Source organism: Balaenoptera physalus (genome assembly GCF_965194825.1).
Source record: "Balaenoptera physalus genome assembly, chromosome: 14".
NCBI classification, from domain to species: Eukaryota; Metazoa; Chordata; class Mammalia; order Artiodactyla; family Balaenopteridae; genus Balaenoptera; species Balaenoptera physalus.
Genome location: NC_138893.1, coordinates 28,542,586 through 28,557,045, shown reverse-complemented (window position 1 = coordinate 28,557,045; position 14,460 = coordinate 28,542,586). Strand labels below are relative to the sequence as shown.

The following is a 14,460-nucleotide window of genomic DNA, read 5'->3' as shown; positions in this document are numbered from 1 at the left end:
TAGTTGCGGCTTTCAGTAGCTGTGGCTTGCGGGCTCTAGATCGCAGGCTCAGTAGTTGTGGAGCACAGGCTTAGTTGCTCTGCAGCACGTGGGATCTTCCCAAACCAGGGCTCAAACCCGTGTCCCCTGCATTGGCAGGTGGATTCTTAACCACTGCGCCACCAGGGAAGCCCCAAATTGTAGGAATAGTGCTTTTAAATTTTAAGGTTATTATATATTTTTTTCATTTAACCAACCTCCTAACATTCTATATATTTTGTCAATATTAATGTACAGTAGCATCAGGACTTTACTAAAAATATTAATAATTCTTTCTTTTTTGAAAACTGCACATAAAAACTGTATCCCAGAGGAGCTTCAAGATGGTGGAAGAGTAAGACACAGAGATCACCTTCCTCCCCACAGATACATTAGAAATACATCTACATGTGGAACTGCTCCTACAGAACACCTACTGAACACTGGCAGAAGACCTCAGACTTCCCAAAAGGCAAGAAACTCCCCCCATACTTGGGTAGGGCAAAAGAAAAAAGAAAAAGCAGAGACAAAAGAATAGGGACGGCACCTGCACCAGTGGGAGGGAGCCGTGAAGGAGGAAAGGTTTCCACACACTAGGAGCCCCTTCCCTGGCGGAGACTGCGGGTGGCAGAGGGGGGAAGCTTCGGAGCCACGGAGGAGAGCGCAGCCACAGGGGTGCGGAGGGCAAAGCGGAGAGATTCCTGCACACAGGCTCGGCGCCGAGCAGCGCTCACCAGCCCGAGAGGCTTGTCTGCTCGCCCGCCGGGGCGGGCGGGGCTGGGAGCTGAGGCTCGGGCTTCGGAGGTCAGATCCCAGGGAGAGGACTGGGGTTGGCTGCATGAACACAGCCTGAAGGGGTTAGTGCGCCACGGCTAGCCGGGAGGGAGTCAGGGAAAAGGTCTGCAGCTGCCGAAGAGATGAGAGACTTTTTCTTGCCTCTTTGTTTCCTGGTGCCGAGGAGAGGGGATTCAGAGCGCCGCCTAAACGAGCTCCAGAGCCGGGCGCGAGCCGCGGCGATCAGCGCGGACCCCAGAGACGGGCGTGAGACGCTGGGGCTGCTGCTGCCGCCACCAAGAAGCCTGTGTGCAAGCCCAGGTCACTCTCCACACCGCCCCTCCCGGGAGCCGGTGCAGCCCGCCACGGCCAGGCTCCCGTGATCCAGGGACAACTTCCCCGGGAGAACGCACGGCGCGCCTCGGGCTGCTGCAACGTCACGACGCCTCTGACGCCGCAGGCTCGCCCCGCCTCCTCCGTACCCCTCCCTCCCCCCGCCTGAGTGAGCCAGAGCCCCCGAAGCAGCTGCTCCTTTAACCCCGTCCTGTCTGGGCAGGGAACAGACGCCCTCGGGCGACCTACACGCAGAGACGGGTCCAAATCCAAAGCTGAACCCCGGGAGCTGTGCGAAGAAGAGAAAGGGAGATCTCTCCCAGCAGCCTCAGGAGCAGCGGATTAAATCTCCACAGTCAACTTGATGTACCTGCATCTGTGGAACACCTGAATAGACAACAAATCATCCCAAATTGAGGAGATGGACTTTGGGAGCAATGATATATATATATATTTTCCCTTTTTCTCTTTTTGTGAGTGTGTATGTGTATGCTTCTGTGTGTGATTTTGTCTTTATAGTTTTGCTTTTACCATTTGTCCTAGGGTTCTGTCGGTCATTTTATTTATTTTTTTATTACTTAAAAATTTTTTTTCTTAATAATTATTTTTTATTATTTATTTTAATAACTTTATTTTATTTTACTTTATTTTATTTCATTTTATTTTATCTTCTTCTTTCTTTCTTTCTTTCTTTTATTTCTCCCTTTTATTCTGAGGCGAGTGGAGGACAGGCTCTTGGTGCTCCAGCCAGGCGTCAGGGCTGTGCCTCTGAGGTGGGAGAGCCAACTTCAGGACACTGGTCCACGAGAGACCTCCCAGCTCCATGTAATATCAAACGGTGAAAATCTCCCAGAGATCTCCATCTCAACGCCAAGACCCAGCTCCACTCAACAACCAGCAAGCTACAGTACAGGACACCCTATGCCAAACAACTAACAAGACAGGAATACAACCCCATCCATTAGAACAGAGGCTGCCTAAAATCATAAGGCCACAGACACCCCAAAACACACCACCAGACATGGACCTGCCCACCAGAAAGCCAAGATCCAGCCTCATCCACTAGAACACAGGCACTAGTCCCCTCCACCAGGAAGCCTACACAACCCACTGAAACAACCTTAGCCACTGGGGACAGATACCAAAAACGATGGAAACTACGAACCTGCAGCCTGTGAAAAGGAGACCCCAAACACAGTAAGTTAACCAAAATGAGAAGACAGAGAAACACACAGCAGATGAAGGAGCAAGGCAAACACCCACCAGACCTAACAAATGAAGAGGAAATAGGCAGTCTACCTGAAAAAGAATTCAGAATAATGATAGTAAAGGTGATCCAAAATCGTGGAAATAGAATGGAGAAAATACAAGAAACGTTTAACAAGGACCTAGAAGAACTAAAGAGCAAACAAACAGAGATGAACAACACAATAAATGAATGTAAAAATTCTCTAGAAGGAATCAATAGCAGAATAACTGAGGCAGAAGAATGGATAAGTGACCTGGAAGATAAAATAGTGGAAATAACTACCGCAGAGCAGAATAAAGACAAAAGAACGAAAAGAATTGAAGACAGTCTCACAGACCTCTGGGAAAACATTAAATGCACCAACATTCGAATTATAGTGGTCCCAGAAGAAGAGAAAAAAAAAGGGACTGAGAAAATATTTGAAGAGATTATAGTTAAAAACTTCCCTAATCTGGGAAAGGAAATAGTTAATCAAGTCCAGGAAGCACAGAGAGACCCATACTGGATAGATCCAAGGAGAAACACACCAAGACACATATTAATCAAACTATCAAAAATTAAATACAAAGAAAAAATATTAAAAGCAGCAAGGGAAAAACAACAAATAACACACAAGGTAATCCCCATAAGGTTAACAGCTGATCTTTCAGCAGAAATGCTGCAAGCCAGAAGGGAGTGGCACGATATATTTAAAGTGATGAAAGAGAAAAACCTACAACCAAGATTACTCTACCCAGCAAGGATCTCATTCAGATTTGACAGAGAAATTAAAAGCATTACAGACAAGCAAAAGCTAGGAGAATTCAGCACCACCAAACCAGCTTTACAACAAATGCTAAAGGAACTTCTCTAGGCAGGAAACACAAGAGAAGGAAAGACCTACAATAATAAACCCAAAACAAATAAGAAAATGGTAATAGGAACATACATATGGATAATTACCTTAAATGTAAATGGATTAAATGCTCCAACCAAAAGTAGTCAGAAAGAGAAAAACAAATACTGTATGCTAACACATATATATGGAATCTAAAAAAAAAAAAAAAGGTCAGAAGAACCTAGGGGCAAGACGGGAATAAAGATGCAGACCTACTAGAGAATGGACTTGAGGATTCGGGGAGGGGGAAGGGTAAGCTGGGACAAAGTGAGAGAGTGGCATGGACATATATACACTACCAAACGTAAAATAGATAGCTAGTGGGAAGCAGCCGCATAGCGCAGAGAGATCTGCTCGGTGTTTTGTGACCACCTAGAGGGGTGGGATAGGGAGGGTGAGAGGGAGGGAGATGCAAGAGGGAAGAGATATGGGGACATATGTATATGTATAACTGATTCACTTTGTTGTAAAGCAGAAACTGACACACCATTGTAAAGCAATTATACTCAAAGATGTTAAAAAAAAAAAAAGAAGAAGAAAGAAATAGCATTCAGTAGGCAACCGTTTCAATCTGGAGCAATAATTCTTTGTCCAAAATACAGACCTTTAGTAGTCAAACTCTATGCATGGAGTAAACAATTTTCTGCATGATGTAAAAATAAAAGGAGCAAAATTTAAACTAAAAGACAAACAAACAAACAAACAAAAACATATCCCAGAGCTCCCAAGGGAGCTTCTGTGGCATCGAGATTTGTCATACGGGTGCTGCTTGGCCGCCAACACAGCACAGAGGGAACCTCCACTGGAGCCTGTCAGATTTTGCAAAGAAAACCAAGAAACTGACCAATAAAATCCTCTAGGCCAGTTGAGACCGAAGAGGTAGCCTTAGAAGGGCTGTGAAAACAACTCTGTGCTTAAATGAATCATCTCCCCAAATAATTTCCCTGCTGTGGAGGCTGGCTTTATATCATCTTCTATCTGCCACATGTTTTTCATAAGGAAGAAAATCATAAAAAAATAAAGAAACTCTTGTTCTCCACTTATGTTAAATCCACTTTATCCCACAATGAAATCCACCAGCACATTGAGAGGAAAGAAGTGACTGTTTCCTAACATTTTTAGATAGAGGTCCTCTTTCTATTTTTCTCAGGTGTACCTGACCACATGTGGCTAGCCTCTGCATCTTTTCAGGCCACGGATCTTTGAGGAATTTACTGCCGTTTTCCTTCAGTGTGACTAAATCTGCTTGCCAATGAAACAGATGCTTTAATTTGCCGTTGTTGTTGCCATGGAAACAGCCCTTGAAGGGACAGGCAATGTCTGGACTCCAATTCAGACCTCTGGTGTTCATGCCAGTGGTGCTGGGGCCAGATTCTGCTTTCCTATTCTACCCCCTGAGCATCTGCTTCCACACAGGATGCTGGGATGCATTTGATTTTTTAAATATTTATTTATTTATTTTTGGCTGCATTGGGTCCTCGTTGCTGCGCGTGGCCCCTCTCCAGTCACGGCGAGTGGGGGCCACCCTTCCCTGCGGTGCGCGGGCCCCTCACTGCGGTGGCCTCTCTTGCCGTGGAGCACGGGCTCCAGGTGCGCGGGCTTCAGCAGCTGTGGCTCATGGGCTGTAGAGCGCAGGCTCAGCAGCTGTGGCTCACGGGCTCAGCTGCTCTAGGGCATGTGAGATCCTCCCGGACCAGGGCTTGAACCCGCGTCCCCTGCACTGGCAGGCGGACTCCCAACAACTGCGCCACCAGGGAAGCCCAGATGTATTTGATTTTAAAAAGACAAGAAAATCAGAGTCTCAATGGAGTGGTTTCAGAGTTAGGCTGAAACCTGCACTCCAGCAGCCGCTCAGGGATGGGCTCAGGCACACTTCTGCACCCTCATGGCGTCTGTCACAAATGTGGGTGCTCAACAAGGGGCTGTGGAATGAACTCCCAAGAGTGAGGTGCTAAGTTTGGGGAATACAGTTGACTACCAACAGGCAAAGGCAGAGCAATGATTAGCGGTGTTGCCTAAAGAGCATCCTGCCTTTTACCTCGGACCTCGGGGTAAACCAAGAGTTGATGGGGAAAAGTTCTTCTCTAGAAGCATTCCAGCTAACAAATGAAGGAACCATAGAATAAGAACATCACCCCCTTTGCTAGACCGAAAGAGAGAACTGATCTAGGCATTCATTGTTACTGGCCGCTGACTCTGGCAGCTAGAGGTTGGTGCGGAGCTTTATAATGGAAGCATTAGAATGATCCCTGAACCCAGAGGTCCATCCAGCATTGCAAAAAAGAGACAAGCAGAGGTCACAGAACCCTTGATGTGATGCAAGAAAAGGATAGAACATCCCTCACGATGTAGTCCTGCCAAAAAACCAGAACCTGAATCTGCTCAAGGCTGTAGCTCTAACTACTGGTTAACAGAAAACACAGGGGACAAAGGAATGGGCGAGATGACACCATGGGGATGAAATCAGCAAAATCAAGAATGTGGAAAATTCTACTGGGCAAGCAATCTGGTTTCACTCACAAGGATTACAAGATTTCAATTGCAAGAATTAAAAAAAAAGGAACCAGGAGCCTATATATTAAAAAAAGACTTAGATGTAGTAACCAAACCAAACCAAAGTGTTTCAAGCTCTCTGCAGGGTTAGTTTTATTTACTGTCTCATGTGATCGATGAAGAGTCATTATGTCACACAAACAGAAGCATCGTGGTCTTTCTGTTGAAGACATGACAACTAGAAAAAGGCAAGAGACTCGCCATAAATACACCAGCCTGCACAGCACCTGCACACAACCACCCCTGGCCACCCGGCAGGGAAGGGGACGGTGAAATGACAACCACAAAGCCAGCATCAGCTCTCCCCTAGGCCGCCAGAGACCATCTGGAAATGGTCAGGACAGCCATTATTATCCATTTGGGATGCAGTTCTGGAGAGGAACCCCGAGGACACAGCAGGGTTTTCATCAGAAAATCATACACCCACAGCACAAGAAGTGAAAGACGACAAGTGACGTAATTAAACGTGGAGACCCACTTCCACATCAAATGCCCTTTTCAAGTCCTTCTAACTTCACAGAAAGTGCTCAACGCTGCCACGCTCTCAAATTGGTACCCAGAGGGGCACCGTTTTGAAAAGGTTGATCTTAACTGATTTAGGCTCTTTAAAGTTAAGTCAGGTTGAAGAACAAAAACTCTAAAAATGGTGTTCTGACCTTTTCCAGTGTCTGTATCACTTCAAAGACTGACATGAGGAGGGAAGCTCAAGGGAATTTAGTTCTTATCCAGGAAACAAAATTTAGTCCAATTAGAAAGATCTTAAATGTTCAGGCTGAGAGATTGTAACTGAAATTGGAAGTTTAGTCTAGTTACAAGATTGCTGATGTCCATGTAGCTGGCGTCAATTCCATGAGTCTACAGTCATGCTTAGAGAATTTTCTCCCATCTTTTCCTGCCTTCATCAAAGTGTAGAGGTGACCCCTCTGGTACTGCCCAGTGAGGGATGAAGCTTATTAAGCTGCAGGAATTAGGCAACCTGAAGAAGTGTGTGACTCCCTGCAGGAAAGAACATTCCCACTGGGCACGCGTCAGCCAAGACCCCAAAGTGGAAGGAGCTGGCCAGCTGGTGTTTCCTGCCAATCCCAGCAATGCCCAACAGCCCCTCTTGCCATGATGGAAACGTTCCTAGAGCCAAATGTGATTACAGAGCACTTGAACCATGGCTAGTGTGACCAAGGAACTAAAGTTTTAATCTTTTAAGATTAATTTAAATAGCTTCGTGAAGCCAATGGCTCTCTAATTAAAGTATGAATATACCTCCTTGAGGAATACAGAATACAGGCCCTATCACTGGGGATTCTGGTTCAATAGAGAGAAGCGGAGCCAGGCATCTGTCTTTGGAATAAGCTCCCCAGGTGGTCGTGATGCTGGTGGTCCCCTCAACTGCCCCAGATTTGAAGGACAGTAAGAGTCTGTGCGTGGTCCTGGTGGAGGGGCAGACCCACTGCACGGAGACAGACCATAAGAAGGACACAGAACTGGGCTTGGGAGTGAGCCCAGAGGCCACAGGCTCGCCCCACCTGGCTCCCGCCTGGAAGATGCAGGAAGCACTGATGCTGCCTGAGGCTGTGATGGCTATTCACATACTCGCAAGGCCACGGCCAATGTCTCGTGATGTTCCACCCACCGCAGGCTCGTGCTCTCCAGCTCAGAGCCCCAGCCACTGCCGCAAACATCCATGGATCCCAAAGAAATGCCATGTCCAGGTCCACGTGAGAAGACTCCACAGGTCACCTCCAGAGTGGATTCTGTGAGGCCCGAATGTCCACCTTCGCCCAAGACTCGGAGGACCATGACCACCACGATCTGTATCTTTGTGTCCCTGACCCCTGCTCAACTGGCAAGTTCTTGGTCCTTTCCTAGGGTACTCGCTTCTGTCAAAGAGCATCACAGTTCTTCCAGCATTTCACGTATAAGAATCAACCCTGACACCTTCCTTTCCATATTACACCATACATTCGACTGCCCATCAATTTCTGTCCAGAACATTCTCAACTATTCCCTTCTATGAGTGTCAGTGCCCTGCTTACAGGCCTTGCTTCCATGAGGCACCATGGTTCTTAGGAGAAAATACAAGGTCTCATCATGGAGCCCAGGATCCCACATGGACTGGTCTCCACTCTTCTCTCCCCATCTCCCTCTTGCTCACCAGCACACGGACCTTCATTTCTGAAACACTTCAACGCTCCTTCCCCTGCTTTGGGGAACTTTCCGTATGCACATCCTTCTCTCTAGAACCCTCTACGCTCTGCCCTCCTTTACCTGGCTCACCCCTCTTCATGTAAAGCTTAAACGCTGCTTCATTGCATGGTTCCTTCCTGAACCAGGCTGGGCCACCTGCTTGTCTTTTTAGCTCTCAGCACCACTGTCATTCAGTATTGTCCTGTGATGACCTGTTTAGCGTTGGGCTCCTTGACTGACCTCCAAGAGGACAAGGACTTTACCTTGTTGATGACTCTATCACCAGTGCCAACTGTAGTGGCTGGTATGAAATAAATGTTTGTGCTAAAAATAGAGCTGTCATATGATCCTGCAATCCCACTCCTGGGCATATATCCGGACAAAACGATAATTCAAAAAGATACATGCACCCCTATGTTCATAGCAGCACTATTTACAATAGTCAGGACATGGAAACAATCTAAATGTCTATCAACAGATGAATGGATAAAGACGATGTGCTACATATATACAATGGGATACTACTCAGCCATAAAAAAGAATGAAATAATGCCATTTGCAGCAACATGGATGCAACTAGAGATTATCATATAAGTGAAGTAAGTCAGAAAGAGAACAACAAATACCATATGATATCACTTATATGTGGAATCTAAAATATGACACAAATGAACTTATCTATGAAACCGAAACAGATTCACAGACATAGAGAACAAACTTGTGGTTGCCAAGGGGGAGGAGGTTGAGGGAGGGATTTATTGGGAGTTTGAGTTTAGCAGATGCAAACTATTATATAGAGAATGGATAAACAACAAGGCCCTACTGTATAGCACAGGGAACTATATTCAATATCCTGTGATAAACCATAATGGAAAAGAATATGAAAAAGAATGTATATATATGTATAACTGAATGACTTTGCTGTACAATAGAGATTAACACCACACTGTAAATCAACTATACTTGAATAAAATAAATTAAAAAAAAATGTTTGTGGATAAGTGACTAAGTAAAAAGAGAAATGGTCTCATTGATTTATTGTTGATTAACATTAGGAATCATTTGAATTAATAAAGACTGATAAGATTTGTGAATGGCGGAAGGGAAGTTGAGAGATAAAAACATAAGATGACATAGTAAAGTTTCTATAATACAGTTTTGCCTTCAATAGTTTAGTCAATAATTAGAACCACCAGGCAAATTAAAGCTGGAGGCTCTGACAGGCAGGTGAGGCTTCTTCTGCAAGAGTAGACGTGGAAAGAAATAGCACTCTGCACGCAAACAAAGATTTTAAAATTCTAATTCCTGAGGATGTCAAGATTGTGAAATTAAGACCGTGACCACAACAGGAACCCCAAGGATTAGCACACGAATCCTTTCCAGCTCTTGTCAGAAGTGAGATGTTCGGCCAGCGTCAAGCCTTATGGGTATAGATTAGTCATAACCCGATCTCTATTAATTTAGGACATTTAAAACAGGACACAGTTACAGTGAAGCCAAGGATACAATTGGGTGAAGTAACTAATATCACTGGGCCCACAAGAATATGTCACTGAATCATTCAAACCTGATCATCAGAAAGAACATGAGCTCTAACCTCTTGGCACTGACCGTACACAGGCTTTTATTCCATTTTGCAGATGAGCAAACAGAGAAAATATAAGCACCTTGTTGCTGGAAGCAAAGCTGGGTTTCTGAACCTGGCTTCCTGACTCCCGCCCCAGCATTCTTTCCAGAAGCTTTCTCCTTGAATAGGTAGTTTCTCTCACCACCCAGGACAGACCTTTAACCTCCTGCTGACTCACTCCTGGCCTGATCCAGGCCTTCCACGTCCCATCCTTCACTCTTTGCTAAGTGCTCAGAGAGTGCCCACCACAGGCCAGGCCACAAGGAAGGGGATGGAGGGGGAAGTAAAGACCCTGCCCCCTGACCTTGAGGACACCTCTAGCTGGTGGGAGAGGTGACGGAAGTCCAATAGTGGAGGCGAGCACGGCGGCAGGCAGCTTTCAAACATCGCGCTTGAAACGGCGCAGGGGTCAGGGTTCTGCGTGTGGCCTGACCAGGGTCATGCACAGCAGAACGGTGGCCTCTCCAGCCCGGGACGCACCTCAGGGACCTGCGCACACCCAGACAGCAGCCATCTTTCAGCAGCCGCGTGGCCTCAGGGGCTCACATTGAATTTTCACGTCTCGTTCGCAAGAACTGCTAGTCAATTTCCTTCTGCACTTACAATGTTTATTTTTTTGTTAACCCAAGAATAGGACTTTACATTTATCCCCATTAAATCTCATCTTGTTAGTTTTGGCCCATTGATCCAAACTGCTGAAATCTCCATAATCCAGATTCTGCCATGCAGAGCACCGTTATTCCCCGCCAGCTCTGCGTTGCCGAGAAATGTGATCAGTACAACTTTTATGTCTTCATAGCGATGGGCTGACAGAATGGTGGGCCAGGATGAGGTCTCGTACACTGTCCTGCAGCCACTGACAGCAATCTCGGTCCCGCTGTCCAACACGATTTGGTTCAACCTGAACAACGGATTAATAAATATCCTCCAGGTAGCTATTCAGCCAACTGCTAATCTACCCAGTCCTACCTCTGCACCGGCTGCATTTCTCTACCCTACATCATGACATTCTGAGATACCGTCCAACAAATGCCTTCTCAAATATTTATGCCCACGTTTGACAAATTTAAAATGCTCCTTTCTGCAACTGTTCTAGAGTGAATATTAATTAGAGTGGCCCCTTAAGAGATGTCTGGAATTATTCCAGACAGAAGAAAAGTCAATGCAAAAGTTCTTCTAGCTCAGAGACGCCCCAACTATAAATCAAGTGGGCCGTGGACTTCCCCCGGCAATTGCCTTCAACCAGTGATGGACAGTGCTTGAAAACAGAGAGCTCGGTGGGAATGATCTACCGCCATCAGTTTTAATTATTCTAAACTGGAAAAACGGATGTCTAAGCTGGCCAGCCTGTCCAATAAAGCATTTTGATCAAAGATGCAGTTGCACAGAGCACCTGTTTAAGGAATGGCCTGGGTGCCCATGGGGATGCAGGAGAGCTGCGGAACTTGTAAAGCTGGTCCCCGCAGTTCCACAGGCAGACAGCAGCATGGTGAAAAATGCTCCTCCAGGGAAGCTTTGAGTTTCTTTAAACATTCAATTATGGCTCTACAAACAGATTTTAAGTGAACAGCATCTGATCTCTGCACAAATTAGAGATGCTAGAAGGCAAATCAAATAGATTCCCTGAAACAGCCACGTAATACAAATCCAGCCCTATTTCATGAAGAATTGGTTCACACACGAAGAGTTTTGGAGTGGGGTTACTTAGGTGACTCTCTTTTGCATTTGCTTTATATGATGATTTTTATGCTTGAAAGCACTGAACACACCTTTATATTGGTTATGATTTTTTTTTTAAATTTTATTTATTTATTTATTTATGGCTGTGTTGGGTCTTCGTTTCTGTGTGAGGGCTTTCTCTAGTTGTGGCAAGCGGGGGCCACTCTTCATCGCAGTGCGTGGGCCTCTCATTATCGCGGCCTCTCTTGTTGCGGAGCACAGGCTCCAGACGCGCAGGCTCAGTAGTTGTGGCTCACGGGCCTAGTTGCTCCGCGGCATGTGGGATCTTCCCAGACCAGGGCTCGAACCCATGTCCCCTGCATTAGCAGGCAGATTCTCAACCACTGCGCCACGAGGGAAGCCCTGGTTATGATTTTAAAGCAGGTTTTTAATTAAAATAGATTTCTGGATATAGTCCATGGGTAGAGCTTTTTAGCCCTTGGAAAGTTGCTGGGGGCCTTTCTAACATCCACCATTTTTTAAAAAAAATTTTTTATTGGAGTATAGTTGCTATACAATCTTGTGTTAGTTTCAGGCGTACAGCAAAGTAAGTCAGTTATACATATACATATATCCTCTCTCTTCAAGGTTCTCATTTCTTTTTTATGAAGAGTAAATACTTCAACATTCTTCATTACAAGCATTTGCAAGTTTTTAGAGCAGCTTTTTTTCCTTCAAGATAAAAAGTTTTCCTAATCTTAACAGTAATATTTTCTTGTTATAAAACATTAATAAAGAAAGTAAATGTTGTCCAAATCTTTCTAGCATACATGTACATGAGTATAATTTTAAGATAAAAACTGAATGCCATGTAAACTACTATCCAACGTGCCGTTCACACTGGTCATATTATCAATGCTATTTACAATAATAAAAATCTCCATCATCATCTTTAGATGTACTACTGTGTAGTATTACTTCATAGCTGAGTCGTAACTTATTTAATCGATCTCCTATTGACGTATCTTAGGTAAAACTTTCTGCAATGAACATCCTTGAACACAGGGCTGACTCCCCCCATAGGCTCTGAAGCAGGGTACCGACCAGGTTACCTGGTCGGGCTCTCTGTTCTGTTGGTTGTTAAATATTTACATTTATCCTGCTTCCTCGTACATTTATTTTTGGGTTCTTATAGCTTCATTTGGATAAATTCTCCAATTGGATCTACTGGGCCAAAGGCTATGCAAATTAAAAATTCTATTTTAATTTTTAATTTTGGATGGGTTGATTACCTTTTGTGCCTGACAAACAACCAGTAGCGGGCTTCCCTGGTGGCGCAGTGGTTGAGAATCTGCCTGCCAATGCAGGGGACACGGGTTCGAGCCCTAGTCTGGGAAGATCCCACATGCCGCGGAGCAACTAAGCCCGTGAGCCACAACTACTGAGCCTGCACGTCTGGAGCCTGTGCTCCGCAATGGGAGAGGCCATGACAGTGAGAGGCCCGCGCACCGCGATGAAGAGTGGCCCCTGCTTGCCGCAATTGGAGAAAGCCCTCGCACAGAAACGAAGAACCCAACACAGCCAAAAATAAATAAATAAATAAATTTATTAAAAAAACAAAACAAAACAAAAAAAAAACAACCAGTAGCATACAAGCATTTCATTCTACCTATAAAGTTGTAGAATTTTTTGGTATTCATCATTTCAAAAGTGAAGTGCTTATGGAACAGACATGTCACCATCTTCAAAAATTTATTATACTGAAGTAATTGGGGGAGATGGATTGGAAATGGATTATTAAAATAGTCATATTACCATGCTCTGATTTTGAAAATGTCATTTTTAACAGAATGAAATTTCCACAATGAGTATAAGTAGGATAATTAAAATAAAGCTATAAAATGTTATAGGAACACATTAAACCGTCTCCATATACTTTTCTAAAACATGCTTTGCCAGTGAAGTTGAGAAAAGAAATAAACCAAGAAGAGATAGTTTTAAGTTTACAACTCTTCTAATTTTGAGATTATTTTGTGAAAGGCCCAGAATTGGAAATGAGCAAATTAAGGTACCTTTTAAAATGATCTTTTATACAAATTAGCCACTGCCTAGTAGTCAGCATGCACTATACTACCCGCCTTAATGGAAGGTAAATCATTTTCAAAGGGAACCATGAATAAGGCTATTAACCCACTTTACAGACTTAGAGAACCAGAGGGGCTCGAAGAAATGAATTTCTATATAGAAAAGGACGTCATTATAAAGCTAAATGAAGAAGTAGGATATCATATTACACACAGACTACAATATTAACTAGGAAGACAAAAGAAGCAAAGCCTTTTCTACAAGGAAAAAAAAATCTATATGAACATTCACCAGAATGCCAACCAACGTTGTGTTTGGTGGTAGGGGTACTTTTTTGGGGGGATGGGGAAATGCCAACCAACGTTGTGTTTGGTGGTAGGGGTACTTTTTTGGGGGGATGGGGACTCGATTTTTTTCCCTACAGTTTTCAATTTTCTGCATTGGACACATATTCCTTTTAGAGTGAAAACAAATAACTTAAGGTTTTTATTAAGTCAATTTCCGTTCCTCTACCTGCAGCCCTAATATCACGTAAAGGTCCAGGATCAGTCCCACTCATGCCATTTACCACATTCCTCCAACAGGCTAACAGTAAGAACAGTCGCAATAAAGACACTTCCCAAATCCAGCTGCCAATCCTAAAACCCCATCTAGGAAATGCATCACCACCAGAAGCCTGATTTTCTTTTGCTCTTTCAAGGAATACCAAGTTTCGTCCACTGAGATATTTTCAAAACCACATACAAACAGCAGTGTATAAAAATGTAAATGTCCTATGATATTCTTACATGAAAAAAAAGAGCATGAAAATATATACTTTGCTAAGAGAGACGTATCAAAAGCAATATTCAAGTTTCCGTTCAGCCCCCTGATTATCCAAGATGTATTCCTGAACCTCTAGTTTAAGATCACCAAGTCACAGAAAAGCTAAAAACACATTATTTACTGCTCATAAAAGCTTTTAATCCATCTAATGGTAAGGGAGAAACATGCAAGAAATGCAAAGAGGCAGGCTGCAGACCCCCAAGAAGCAGGCCATGCTATTTTACATATACTCATTTAAAATATATATTTAATATATATTCATATGCATTTTAAAATGTA

At 44.2% G+C, this 14,460-nt stretch overlaps 1 protein-coding gene and 1 long non-coding RNA gene across 2 annotated transcripts in view; both read right to left on the bottom strand.

Moving 5' to 3' along the window:
- ADAM12 (ADAM metallopeptidase domain 12) overlaps positions 1 to 14,460 on the bottom strand; it is a 383,219-nt gene that overhangs the window by 250,356 nt on the left and 118,403 nt on the right. The gene's annotated exons all lie outside the window — the stretch shown is intronic.
- Positions 10,199 to 11,396, bottom strand: LOC309642166. The gene is made up of 2 exons (XR_014253018.1): positions 11,006 to 11,396; positions 10,199 to 10,513 (listed from the first exon to the last, which is right to left on the bottom strand). It is a non-coding gene; the product is annotated as an uncharacterized lncRNA (long non-coding RNA).